Source organism: Arvicanthis niloticus, chromosome 8 (assembly GCF_011762505.2).
Source record: "Arvicanthis niloticus isolate mArvNil1 chromosome 8, mArvNil1.pat.X, whole genome shotgun sequence".
Classification (NCBI taxonomy): Eukaryota; Metazoa; Chordata; class Mammalia; order Rodentia; family Muridae; genus Arvicanthis; species Arvicanthis niloticus.
Window position 1 is genome coordinate 64504759 of NC_047665.1, and position 14485 is coordinate 64519243.

At 40.2% G+C, this 14485-nt stretch overlaps 1 protein-coding gene across 7 annotated transcripts in view; it reads left to right on the forward strand.

The window, feature by feature from the left end:
* Window positions 1-11782, forward strand: part of Pter (phosphotriesterase related) — an 82122-nt gene extending 70340 nt beyond the window's left edge. Inside the window, exons 6-9 of one of the 7 annotated variants that reach the window (XR_013112296.1) lie at window positions 7255-7404; window positions 7791-7956; window positions 8974-9050; window positions 11658-11782. The gene's annotated coding sequence lies outside the window, so the exon portion shown is untranslated. Of the gene's footprint in view, window positions 1-3305; window positions 3394-7254; window positions 7492-7790 lie in introns of all 7 variants that reach the window. The other 6 variants (XR_013112293.1, XR_013112292.1, XR_013112295.1 and 3 more) reach the window with 6 other exon arrangements.
* Window positions 11783-14485: the final 2703 nt, after the last annotated feature.

Consider the following 14485-nt stretch of genomic DNA (forward strand, 5'->3'; position numbering starts at 1 on the left):
CCTAGATGAAATAAGATGAGAAGAGTGACGTGTGTTTTAAAAAACCAAAGTACATTTCTTGATTGAAATGAGCTTGCCCACCTCCCAAAAGGAGGAGGGCTGGTTCTTTTTTAACAAGTGCCACACGATGAGGAGAGCATACAGGAGCATTTGACTTACAGACTTCCAATTGCAGAGCCCTTCAGGAGATACCGTCATTGGACCTGAAGTTGTCTTTGCTTAAAAATGCAACATACAGGAGAAGCCACCACTTGTCCAAATGCCTTTGAAGGTCTTACAATAAGGCAAGCGGTATTTGCAAAAGTGCTGGTTTTCATAAGATACAGAGTTCTGTAGGTGCCATAGCAGAATCCCCAGATGTGCATTGGAGAAGGGAAAATAGGGAAATTGTGACAAAGGAAAGCCACCTCTCCTAATAGTGGAAGAGCTGGAAGAAGAAACCACTTGAATTTACAATATTCAAGGGCCCCCAGAGTGAGTATTAGGAGAGTTATCCCACCTGCAAATACATTTGACATATAAGAATGTTTTTAAATAAATAAGTAGAATTGATTCCTAAATCACATTTCTGCATTCAGGAGCAATAGATGTCAATCAAACGTGGATGACATTTACTTGTCAATACAGAGTGATGGCTGGGAAGACAGTAACTTATTACAACAGAGTGAGAAATTGAAATAAAAAGCAGGAATAAATAATAATATAACAAGCAGGTAGTACATCCTAGGTGACTATGCTATAGGCTCTACAGCAAGGTATCTCCTTCAAGATTCCAAAGGGCCCTCCCCACTGTGCCCCACCCCAACAGTTAAGTTCCTCTTTCTCTGATTCAAAACAAAGTCAAGAAAGCAGACAGATAGAAACATTCATTGATTCCCTGCAGAGGACTGTCAGCAGCTGAGAGAGTCAACATTACAGGGCTGAGCTTACTTCCCATGGTCTTCACAGGGTCTCATGGTACAGCAGCCTGCCTGCTTATGGGGCTGAAGCCACTGGTAATGAGGAATGACTCTTCCATCCCTCAAAACCTTAACTTTTGTTTTAGGATAAAGGATTTTAAAAAAAATAATAAATGTGCATCAATACATTTGACATATGTATTCTGTACATTTTTGTTCATGTGAGCTACCTGGTTTCTGTATTTTTTTTTTCTCTAGCAAACACTAAGAACAATCACTCCCAGATCATAATACCAGCACCCACCCTCCCAACACCTTTCTCAAAGATCTTCCTCTAAGGTGAGAAAATGGTAAGCTGTGATGTCCATAATGGAAGGAAATACACTAATGCAACAAAGTCTTCCCTCGTGTTCCAGGATATCTCAATCCATAAAGCCCTTTCATTACTGAGAAGGGTTTGGTGGAAGGGAATAAAAAGGTTTTTATTTTTTAACAGCAATAAATAAACTCTCATCAAACGTCCAGGACACAAAGAGCTTTCCTATTAAAGACTCTCATTTTATGAGTGAACCCATCGATGGGAATGTGAAATATTAGAGTCAAGATCAACCCGAAGACATTAGTTTTCACCTTGCTCATGCAGGCAGGAAGACCCAGAGATGTACAGCGAATCAGGGCCATTGAGTGACCCTGCTGGGATAAGCTCTACAAAATATTAATGCATCCAGCACTGCCTGAGAAAAGGGATAATATGGGAGGCTCTCCTCCACCAACCTCTTCTCAGAGCAGTGCAAAGTTTGACGTTTCAGGCAAGTGCCCTGACATCCTGGAAGATGCTAGGGTTTTTGATGTCTAGTGCTGCTTGCTCAGAATGACAGAACCCTCTCCAGAGTCCCAAGGCTGACCCCAGACTCTGTCAAAAGCCCATTTCTGAGGGCTCACATGAGCACTTGGGCTATTCATGAAGTAAGTTGGAATTGTTGCCCTCCTTCCTCACTTCTAGAAATATCCCACCATGTACTTTGGTGGGGAAGTGGCTTTTGTTTCTGCAAGATTCTCAAGCGTGACTCGGTAGTAAACGAACGTATGGCTGCTGGCTGCCATTTTCTACTGCTCCAGTTCACAGACGCTTCTCTGGAGAGTTACTCATGCTTCATCCTTTCTTCTGACAGTTTGAATAAACCATCTGATGTGGCTTATTACTCATCTTCTTTATATATATATATAATAATAGAAAATGTGTCAATTAAAAAATATTTAGTTTTCTTTAGTGCTCATCAGAGAAGCAAATTTTCTCTCATATTTGATATTAGTCTTGGAAATGGAAATGGAGTCTCTTTTGCACAGCATCCTTCTGCTGTTTCTGAAGAGAAAACAAAACAACAACAACAACAACAACAACAACAACATGCATGGAATTCTTACTAACGAATCCCCTTAGGGATGCTTTGGCTGAAAGCCCAGTCCAGAAACCCATGACTGTGGTGGGGTGGTGACCTGTGACTTTCATCTTTCCACATCTTTTGTGCTGCTTTCGAAGAGCTGGGCAGATCCTAAGTGCAAGATGCCCACATAGACATACACAGCCATCCATTAATCTTTATTGAGCACCCAGTGGCAGCAAAGCCCTAGCCTGGATTCTTACAGGCAAATAAATATTTAGTCATGAAAATGACTTCCAAATCTAGAAACACTTACCCAGAAATATCATTTCTTTAATAAGGAAAAATAGCAAATTAATAGATCTAAGCTAAAAAAGCAAGCATAAGAATTTTTTTTTAATTGGAACTAGACCAGCTATTTACCTTGAATGTTGAATCTCCAAATTGTGTTTGACAACAGATGCTCTTTTTTCCTGAAAACTATTAAGTTTCTACCTCCAAAGGGTCTGTTTAGACATATATAAGGAAGCAGTATATTCTTATGGTTTGAAAACCAGTTGGGAATTTGGACCCTATGTAGCTGTGAAGATTGCTTAGTGACTCTGGGCTTCAATTTCCTGTTCCATAAAATAAGAAAAACACTATTATCCAAATCACAGAATTGTGGATATTGAAGAATTAACACAGATAATCACAGTGGTACCCAATTTGTGAGAGCTAAACAAATATAAATTTGCATACTTCTGTATTGTAGGGAGTCTGAGCAGTACATGCATCCATACATTGGATGATAGAATACATGGCATTGATGGGGTATAAGTACAACTTAAGAGAAATGGCATACAATGGACATCTAGTGTTATAGATTTAGTTAAGTCAGAAAGAATGTTGATGTTCTCCAGTAGAGTCACTATGAGCCATCTTCTCTCATCTAAGACAAAGGGAGACAAAACTCAAAATGAGGATGGCTTCTCTGGGTAAGAAAAATAAAGCTTCATATCAGGGTTACTTAAACTCATTGCAGATATCAGATGGAGAGTGAAGAGGTGGCCCTTTGATCCTATAGGAAGACCCACAGTGAAGCCAACAAGTCAAGATCCTATTTTATTGAGGTAATTATTTGGGAACTACTTCTATTTATGATCATTCTCACACGTGCTAACTGGGAGTGCTTGTACAATAACTAGAAGATCAATCACTTTGAAGGACTTAAGTCAGTATCATATCATCAGGTTGAGAATTTTTAATACACAGGAAAATGAATTGGGAAAGTTGTTTGACAGATCAGTTGTGACCAAATTAATAAATAGGTGGCTGGAAGCAGCAACTGGCTCATTGCAGAAGACTTACCTATAACCCATGTATTCAAACTGGTCTCAGATCCTAATTGTTAATAAGAGGGTACAATCTCCAGCATGAATATGCTGCTTTATGCTTGTCGTGAATATAGTGCTTGATCCCTATTACCCTGCTGATGTAGAATGAAGGGAAAGTTACCAAGGATGAGCTATGAATCATTCTACTGTGATTTCTCATCTTCAGTGTCAAATTGGCTAGATTTAGAATCACCCAGGATATGATAAGGCACATCTCTGGATCTATCTATGTTTTCAGAAAGAATTAGCTGAGTGAGAAGACCAACCCTGGATGTAGGTGGCATCATCCCATGGGTTAGAAGCCCAAAAAAAAAAAAAAAAAAAAAAAAAAAAGCCAGCAAAGCATCTCTCTGTCCTCTGCCTCCTAGCTCAACAGGATGTAAACAGCTTTTATCACACATTTCCACCACTATGAACAGAGCTGCTCTGCCATGCCTTCCCCACTATTCTGGGCTGAAATCAAGATCCAAAGCAAATAATTCTTCCTTTTAGGTTATCCTGGTATTTTGATTTCAGCAATTCAAAAGCAACTAATATATGCTCTTCAGCCGTGATCACATGAATACGGTCATCAAAAGACCATGGGTCAGTTCAAGAAAGTAAAATTAGGTGACTATCAAAGCAAAAAAGATACTACAGAGACAATTTGCACAGCCTCAGACTGGTTCAGTGGGAACCCAGTGATGAAGATTGTAGTGGCCTTTCCCTTTTGTTTAATAATCCAGGGATGCCATGCATTTTGAAAGAAGAGGTCATAGAAGGCTTTCCATGGAGCTACATCATTATTTGAGCACCTGATATTCTAGAATCTGATCAACAGAGTGTTCAACCCAGAGAACTTAGGAACTCCAATGGTGGATGTAATCAGTTTTGCACCTATATGAGTGTAATCTTAGAACAATGCATGAGACAATTCATGTGTAACCTCAGAACAATGCATGTAAACAACATGGCCTGTGAACATATAACACGCTTGGGAGTACCCACATGCCAAATAGACATAACAGCTTTTCCTAATGCAGGGAGAGTTCTCAGCTATATACAAGCAGTCTACTTGTAAACCTTAATCCTAAAACATAAATTGTCAAGGTATTTTAGATTTGTAGTAAGTTGCAGAGTGAAGTAGGGACAGAAGTGACCCATTGCAAGTAGCTTGGCTTTCAAGAGAAGTAGTTGTAAATTTACTGTGGTGTTTGCCATTGAAAGTAGTCAAGCGGTTTATTATGTAATCATCTAATTCATGAATAACTTTATTTTGGGCTCTGGATTATGTGAAAAATTTGTAAAAATTATACATTTTTAAGTCACAACCTTGCGTTTTTGTTTTGGTTTTGATTTTTTTTTCTGTTGTGATGGTAATGGTTGTTTTTGATTTTTGGTTTTTGTGTGTTTTTTTTAAACTGGAGTCAAATGGTAATTCTTCCATTTGTTGTCATACACACACAGAAGTGATTGGCTCTCAATCAGACCCTTCTAACATGTCTGTAGCTTGGCTTTTCAGTATGAGCCTTATCTGATATGCAAATGGGCCCAGGGGTTTCTGCCTGATATTGCATTTGTATCTCTGTGTGTTGTATGTGCATTTGTGTGTACATTTTTGCAGGTATGTGGGCACATGTACATACAGGTTCACATGTGTACATGTCTATGTGTGCCAGAAATTGATATGTCTTTCTTTACAGTTCTCCACCTTACATATTGAGTCAAAGTTTCTGACTTAACTCAGAGGTGCTATTTTGGCTAATCCAGCTAGCCAGCTTGTTTGTGGGATTCCTTGTCTCTGCTACTTTGTGCTGGGATTACCGGTGGGCCAACATCCATTCATCTTTTTTTGTGTGGGTTTGGGGGATCTGAACCAAGGTTCCTAGTAATTGTGTAATAAGTACTTAGGAGCCACCGCCTAAGCCCTATTTCTGCCTTTTCTACCTTTCTATGTTTGGACCACTTCGGTGAAACAGCAACTTCCCAAGGGAAGAGGCACAGGTTTCTGTTATCTATAGATTCTTTTGTGAAAAACTATTAAGATTGTCTATTAAATTAGGGTTTGCCTAAATATATCCATTACTCAGTAACCATTATGTATATATTTATGTCTCCCATTATATATTATCTAATTGTGTAAATCAATATGTAAATATGCATTAGTATATATATATATATATATATATGTTTTTTTTATATCTAACCTTAATTATTTGTGATGGACAGATGGTCCAAATAGCCCTATAAAGCAAGCCAAATACTGAATATCTATGATGGCATCTCTTGGTTGATATCCCATAATTTTGCCATGTCAAATGAGTGTGTGTGTGCTGCCATAACAACACAGACCGCTGACTACCCCTGCTTGTCCACTGTCCCAGGGCCAAGGATGTTGTCCACATACATGTTGGTTTAAAGTCCTAGAATAGAACAAAGGGGGAAAGGGAACCAACTAAAAGGAATTTTACGAAAAGTATATTTCTCAGGAAAAAAAAAAATAAGTTGAGTCTGAACTACATGTCAGCTTTTCCTTCTGAAATTACAACTGGCTCAGAGGCCATAATCTAATGTTTTATCCAGTGTTTGACTGCACAGGAAAGAATGAGTTGTCTGGATAAATCAGTTCTATTATCTTCTCATTAATACATTCCATTTAATTTAATTCAATTCAATTTAGTCTAAAACACATGGAAAGGGAATGAAACACGGTCCATGTCGCCCTCATCTCCTTCAGCAATCCTTCACTGCCTATCACCACTGCTGAGAAATAGGGACTTCCCATTGTCCTGGAGGTCAGAGACTCTAATTCCCTAAGCTCTGATGACTGGTGCAAAGCTTCTTTAAATTCCCAGGCTTGATTTGCATAAGTGGCCCTGTCTTGCACGTCATTGGCCAATTATCGGTTCATCAATCCTGAAATAGACTGGTAGTTCCGGACTTTCTTGACTACCCTTTCAATGCCTTCTCTCCTTTCTCCTCTTCTTCACACCTGTTCCATCTCTAGTTGCCCAGGCTCCTTCCCTCAGTAGGCCATTCTCCCTCTGGATTTCTCAAGCACTGTTTCTCCTCTTAAAACACCCGCCTCACTGTGCTTAGTTCTAATCCTCCCCACCCCCACCCCACCTCTCTCCTTCTCCTGCTATCTCAAGACCCACAAGGTCTTTTCATCTCTGGCTTCCTGCTATGTTTTTGTCCACTTTGCATTGGCCTGAAAGAACGCTACCTGCTAGGTAATATATGGAGAAAATAAATTTATTTAATCACAGTTCTAAACACTCGGAAATCTATGGCATAATGCTGCCATCTGTTTAGTATCTAGTGAGGGTCTTCCTGTAGCATTATCCCATGGTAGAAGACAGAGAGAAAAGGGAAGGAAGCCAAGTGTAGACTTTTAGGGAGGGAGGGAGGGAAGGAGGGAGGAAGGAGAAAGGAAGGAAGTTAGTTAAAGCAGTTGACAGATGTATTCGAATGTCGTGCCTACAAATATCTGAACCTATAAGTCACTGCAGACATGGATGCATTACTACGTACGTTTTGTTTTTTTTGTTTTTTGTTTTTTTTTTAAATCTTTGAGGAAATAAGGAGTCATGCCAAAATATCCAATTTTTCAAACAGAAATCGAGGACTGGGAAGATGGCTCAGTGGATAAGCAGTTGCTATCCAAGCATAAGGAAGGACCTGACTTTGAATCTAAGCACCAAGGGGAAAGGCTGGTGGTGAAGACTGGAGGATCCCTGGAGCTGCTGTTGCCATGGTTGTGAAGTGGTGAGCAACCCTATGTGGGTGCTGGGAATAGAGCCCAGGTCCTCTGGAAGAGCAGTAAAAGCGTCTAACTACTGAGCCCCCATGAGGGTTAGTATTAAAAGTCAACTTGATATGATCTAGAATCAGCTAGGAGGAGAGTCTCAGTGGGAAACTGTCTGGATTGTGTTAGCCTGTGGGCGCACCTGTGAGAGATTTACTTAATCGGCTTAATTATGGTGAGAAAACTCACTCTGAATATGGGTGACACAGTTTCAGAGGCTGGATGAAAAGGGAGAGCCAGCTAAACTCAGGCATGTAGTCATTCATGTTTCTCTCTCTCTCTCTCTCTCTCTCTCTCTCTCTCTCTCTCTCTCTCTCTCTCTCTCTCTCTCTGACCTTGGGTGCAGATGTGACTGCTGTTTCAGTTCCAGTCTCCTTGATTTGCCTGGTAATATGAACTGCAACCTGGAACAAACCCTTTGACTGGGGTCATTTATCATGGTAACGGGAAAGGAAACGAAATCACATGGAGAGCAAGAGAGGACATTTGACATCAACCCCAGGCCTGCATAGGCATGCACATATACCATCAAGGATATGTAGATACCTCTCTCTCTCCCTCCTGCTCCCTCTCTCCCTCTTCCTTCCTCTCCTTCTCTCCCTCCCCCATCCTCTTCCCCCACCCTCCATTTCTCCCCCTCAGAAATCATTTCATTCATTATTTGGTATCAATATTTGTAAACCCACAACTACTCAGTTACCCAAAGTTGCTCTCACAAGTGTGGGCAAGTGTATTCCTAAGTGTATTCCTAAGCACAGATCCACTCACTATGCATATATATGAATGTCACATTTCCCCCTTCACATCTTAATCCATTATTTATAATTAGAGCATTTGTTTCAAACCCAGTTAATTCTTATGTTAGTCTACGGTGCGTTATAGCATAACTACTCACTGACTCCAGAAATACAGACAATGCATTCAAGGTAAGATACCACAGCACACTTGAGACAGTCGGTGAATTTTCTGAAGTTTTAAGCATGGAGTATAGCTTGAATTTTAATGAGTTTCAGCTCTTCTTAGCTCCACACAAATATAGAAATACATATTGTACAATGCAAATGAACTTGAAGTGGCTTCAGTGGATGATAAAGCCATCCTGATGATGGCTGCATTAATACCCACGACTAGAAACCACTCAAAAGGTACCACTTTCCCGTCCATGAAAGATAACAGGCAACTGCTCTTCCTAAGCAATAAAGAGGACATAATTCAGCGGCAGAAATAAATACTTTTACATGACACAAAAGAGAAGAAAGCCGGGGAGATAAAAATGCAAGAATAAATACAGGTGGTTTAAACTAGTGAAAGGGGACCATGAATGAGAGAGAAAAATGATTTGCCAGTTTCCTTTCTTTGAATGCTTCACACACCAGCCAGTCTCAGTATAACTAGGGTTTTAAATATGGCGGGGCGTTAAGTTCAGCCCTTGGGTAGCCTCATCGTCGGGGGATGATTTTAAAGCACTGTGGGAGAATCTATCGGACTGCAGGCTCTTTGAAGCAACAATTACCTCTTTTTCAACACAGTTAGGAATGACCAGTGGGCACGGGGAAGAGGAACAGCGAGGATCTGCCAGACTGTGGCGGCTCTTTCCTTCTACCTGGTGAGAAAATGCCGGCAGCCTCACTCAGTGCTGGGCTGGAATGCTAAACCTGCCCCTCATCTTCATTGAAACTTGATGGATGCATGCTATCACCGCAAACCTGGGTGGGACACAATTCCAAATTAAAACCTGCTCTATTTTGTCATCTGGGAGATTTATTTTGGGCTGTCACCCCTCCATATATCTTGCCCTTTGTCTCCTGACTATTAATTCTGGGATTATTGGCAACTGATTTTTTTTTAAAACTGCTAATGTGATCATTTTAATCATTCATTTGTTAAACCTCTTTAAAATGTAACAAGCGCCTTTAATTGAAAGCGAGTTCTCTGAAATGAAGTGTCCTCTTTGTGGGAGATGGTGTGTTTTAAAAGGATTTCAGGTGTTTGTGTGGCCTTTACCTGCAATCCCAGATCTCGGGGTTAGGGGATGATTGAGGGGTATATACATGGATTCAAATGGAATGTGCAAGATTGAAATCGAAAAACTCTTTTTAGATGAACTGTTCATAAAAGTGGAAAATTACAGGATTTGTTTCAGTAACATAACAGTTGGGGCTATGAGAAGACACTTTCATGTTTTATCTTAGCAGTAGGAGCTTGTTACAGAAAATAAGACGGCTGGTTTGAAGAGAGGGTCTCAAACTTGAAGCCTATTTGTTTTGTTTTGTTTTCCTTACTGCTAAAGTAGGAATATCTTTAAAATTATTAAGGAGGTTAAAGTAAGGACCAAGGCTAACGTAAGGAACTCACACCCTTTTCAGTCCTCAGACTGCTTTTTTTTTTGGATGAGATAAGCCTGCTTAAAAGGCTGGGGTACTTTGAACAAGGCACATCTTACTCTCTTACATCTTCCACGGCATCTAATACCAGTACCTGTGTGCCCAGGTAGTCCCCAGGAACTACTTACTTTAATAAGTAAAAAGAAAGGCATTTGCTGATTATGCCACACTAAAAGCAAAGGTCAGAGCATATTCTTTAGTTGTTGTTCATTGGAACATTCTGGATCAGCCACTAAAGCAACACCTATAAGCTGCAACATGAGAACCTGTAAAGGAAAGTGGTTCTTCTTTGGGAAGACCCTGGGATAGGAAACTTGTAGTTCTTTGTCTCTGAGGCTCTAACTCCCAACTTTTCTTCAGCTCCCATCTGGCTGGGTAGATTCTTTTCTTCACATAGGCCACTCCCATTGGGTTCTCTTCCTTGATTTTCAAACGTTTAATGTAAAGGTCATGAGCTAGCCATTGACCCTAACATTTTGGAGGCAGAGACCAGAGGATGTACAAGTTTAAGATTAGGCTGGTCTCTGCACTTTAAATGCTAGGCTAGCCAGAGCTACATATCGAGATCTGATATAAATAAATAAATAAATAAATAAATAAATAATAAATATGTGGACCATTAGCTGCTCCAAAGAGAAATGACCACAAAGGCTTTCTACTAACAGGGAGCTCTCACCTGTCCTTCAGCCCCTGTGGGATGTGCTGATAAGGCCCACCACCACTTCTTTATTCCATCTCCTTTATTATACTACCTTAAATAGTAATATGTTGCTTACAAATGTAGACCCTAACAACACCCCAGCCATGATGGGACTTTCAGGGTATTGTATGGCTTTTATGCTTTTTTCTATACTGGCACAATACTATCTATTAGAACTTTCTAGTAGATATGATGAGACTGTTCTGTACTTGCTGTGACCATTAAGGCAGTGTCTAGTCACAAGAGACTGTTCAGCGCTTCAAATATAACTAGTACAAACGGGAAAGTAAATCTATCATTTTACTTCATCTAATAGTGTTAGATTTAAAGAGGTAACTAGTAGCCCTCTGTTCTATGGCATGGTGTGTTCAGTTAGTAAGGTTTCCTTGTCTTGAGGAAAGATAGAATAAGAAACAAATGCACATAAACTGAAACAGCAAGTCATTACTTGGCTGTGAGCAAAAATCTCAAGAAATGGGGATCTAAAAGGCCTCCTAGAAACACTGCATGCTCAGAAGCAGACATGAGTAGAGCCGTATGTGGTTTAGCTGAAGCCTTTATAACACAGTGTAGCTTAATGGAACTTGGTTTTCTCATAGTTATAGACACTAGAAGCCTGTCACCCAAATAACAGTAGATTGATTCACATCTAAGGTTTTTTTTTTTCCCCCCCTCTGGCTTGTGAGAGCTACTCTGATAGCTTCAATCCAGAATGTTCCCCCAAAGGCCCATGTGCTAAAGGCTTGGTCCTCAGCTTGGTACTATTGAGAAGAAATGGAAGCTTTTATGATGTGGGTAATGATGGGAAGATTTTAAGTCTTGGGAGCATGCCAAAAGAGGAGGTTGCCGGACCTGTTCTCTTTTTTTCCCTCTCTCTCTTTCCTGGTCTTGGCCATGAGGTGAGTGACTTCTTGCTCCATCATGGCAGATGTGGTGATTTGGGTGAGTTGAAATGGTTCTTATATTATCTCTGACATTTGGAATTTGGTTCCCAGTTGATGATACTTTTTAGATGGTTTAGGACGTGTAGCCAGATTGGAGGAAACACATCACTGAAGGTAGGCTTTGAGAGTAAAGAGAGAGGCACCACTTTCCAGTATGTGATCTCTGATTGGCACTTGTGTTTCAGGATGTGACTCCTGGGCTTCAACTTCATCCACTCTGTGGCTGCTTGCTGTCATGCCTCCCCACCATGATGAACTTTTAATCTTCTGGAACTGGATGACAAATAAACCCTTTCTTCTATAAGTCACATTGGTCATAGTGTTTTATCACAGCAACAGAAAAGTCACTAATACAGTGGGCATACCCCTTCTTTCATGACATGTTCCCTCATCATATACTCAAAGCAATAGCACTAATTGCTTATGGACTGGAACTTCCAGAATTAGGAGCCAAAATAAGCCTTATCATTTTATAAGCCTGCCAGCTCAGTGACTGTGTCACAGTAGAGGAAAGCTAGCACATTTTCCTTCGCCTTGGGTGTTCCCATAATTTCGCTCCATATCAATATCGTATCCCACTCCTACACACTACCAGACCTGTCAGATTAGACTTCACTCCGATGGAATCATCATATTGTAGCTACTTCAAGTGTAGTCATGTTTTATGAGTTAGGATTAGAGTTTCAACATAGTGGGTTTGCAGCAACAGGATACAACCGAGCTAAAAGAAACAGTGACTTAGACAAGGATAGGCCTGAGAGACAAAGGCAAAGAAGAATGTTCTAGTTGCTAGCACAGCTAGAGACACGCCATCCACTGAGGCCAAAGCATTCCATCAGCATTTCCAGTCCAAGTTTGGCCCCACCTCGTGCATTTTAATTGCAGTATAAGCTGGAGATACGGCATAGCTCTCCGCCAGGTTACCATGTCCAAGGCGTTTAATGAGCTTGACTTACTTCTTGTAACTAAGAGATTTCAACAGTTACTCTTTTGGATTCTTCTTTTGAAAGGATCTCCACTTTGTCTTTTCCTCCTTCAAAATGCTTTCTAGAGCATGTCTGTGGCGACATGACGGGGCATTCATAAAAGCTTCCAGGTTCCTAGCTTCCAGCTTGGTCTCCTGGCCTCCAGCTTGTCCCAGTTCTCATTTTACATACCAAACTGAGATTCCTCACCCAGAGAGATGCTAATAATTGTTCTTCCCACTTTCTAGAGATTTTTTAAAGGCCTCGTTTTGTCTCAGAGTCTCAAAATAAATCTCTAATTCATAATGTCACACTAATTATACTTTATGCTTACTTAAGACTTTAATTCTTATTACCGCAGTCATGACTAGGTTCAATTTCTGTTCCTTCTACAGACTCATCTAAGATATGTTTCTAGACATGGGTCCTTGCTAGTGTTACACTACTGAGCATGTCTTCAGAGCCCACCAGCTCTGATGATTATCTATCTATCTATCATCTATCTATCTATCCATCTATCCATCTATCTATCCATCTATCTATCTCTGTCTTTTAGCAAAACTTTCATTTAAAATGTATGCGTCCTCAGAATCCTCTTTTCTGACTGTTGTTTTGTCTGGATCAGTGTTGTTTCATAGATCAAGAACCTTTAACCTGAACCTGGTCTGGCGTGGGCCTATAATTCCAGATACTTAGAAGGCTGAGTCAAGGTGATCTGAAGTTCAAGATCAGCCTGGGCAACTTAATTAGCTGGTGTCCACAAAAGGAAAAGCAGAGCCAGCAAGATGGCTCAGTGGACCCAGGAGCCTGCCACTGAACCCAGTGGTCTGAGTTCAATCCCTGGGTCCCAGATGGTGGAAGGAGAGAATCAGCTCCCATAAGTTGCCCTTCATTCCTCACTCCCCTGCACATATACAAACAAAATAAATAAAATGTAATTTAAAAATAAATAAATAAATAAACAAAGATTGTAGTTGCTTTCTCAGCATGTAGGAGGCCCTAAACCTAAGACCTAACACTAAGAAAGAAAAGTGTGTGTTTGGGGTTGCAGTTCTGTTGTATCTTCTTTATTTTTGGTGGTGTTACTGGCTGAGTTGAATTATGTTGAAGTCTTAATTCCAGTCCTTAAGACTGTTTCCTTATTTATAGATTCTTTAGAGAAGTGATTAAATTGAAATATCATCATTTTGATGGATTCCAATCCATAAGGTCTAGATTGTCCTTATGAAGAAAAAAAGATTAGGGTACACAGATATACTGGGAAGTCAAAGAAACGTATCTGAAAACTGGAAAGAAGATGCCCATATATACACCAAAAGAATGATCTAGAATAGATCCTTCTCTAGATATCCAGAAGAATTCCACAGGGCTCACTCATCTCAGACTTCCTGTTTCCAAAACTGGACAAAAATCAACTTCTGTTGTTTTTAACCTATGTGTTCCATGGTACCTTGTTATGGCAGGTTAACATTTCATATTTCTTTCTTTATATGACTTGTTCCCCTGAGGACAGAAAATTAGTTCATTTAAAGCTAGTAGAGAAGTAGCTGTCACATGATGGATATTCAATAGTTGGGATGTCATTCTGATATTCTTTGCTCCATTAATGCTAGCACTTCAGTATCATAATTTCTACAATTGTCCTGCATATAAAATCTGCAGCTCAGAATCCACCCTTTGCTGGTAATGAAGGATGTGCTTTGGTCTCCCTTGTGTTGTTAGTAAGGAGGAGAGATGCTGGGTTTGAACACTTGTGATTTCTGACATCACCCTGGAGCATCTTGGAAGTGGTTGAGACTCAGTAAATATTCTACTAGATCAGATCTTATTTACATGTTTGCTGAATTTTTCACGATGCATTTTGAAAACTTGCATTTGTTCCTTGAGGATTCATAGGTGTATATGGTTACTTTTATCCACTACTCTCTCATACCTACCACATACCTGTATCAACACCCCCCTCCTCTCTACAGCTCCATTTCCCATGTTAACGTCTTTTGTTTTGACTTATGATAGACTGAGTTTAACCCTCTGTGTGACCCTGGGTA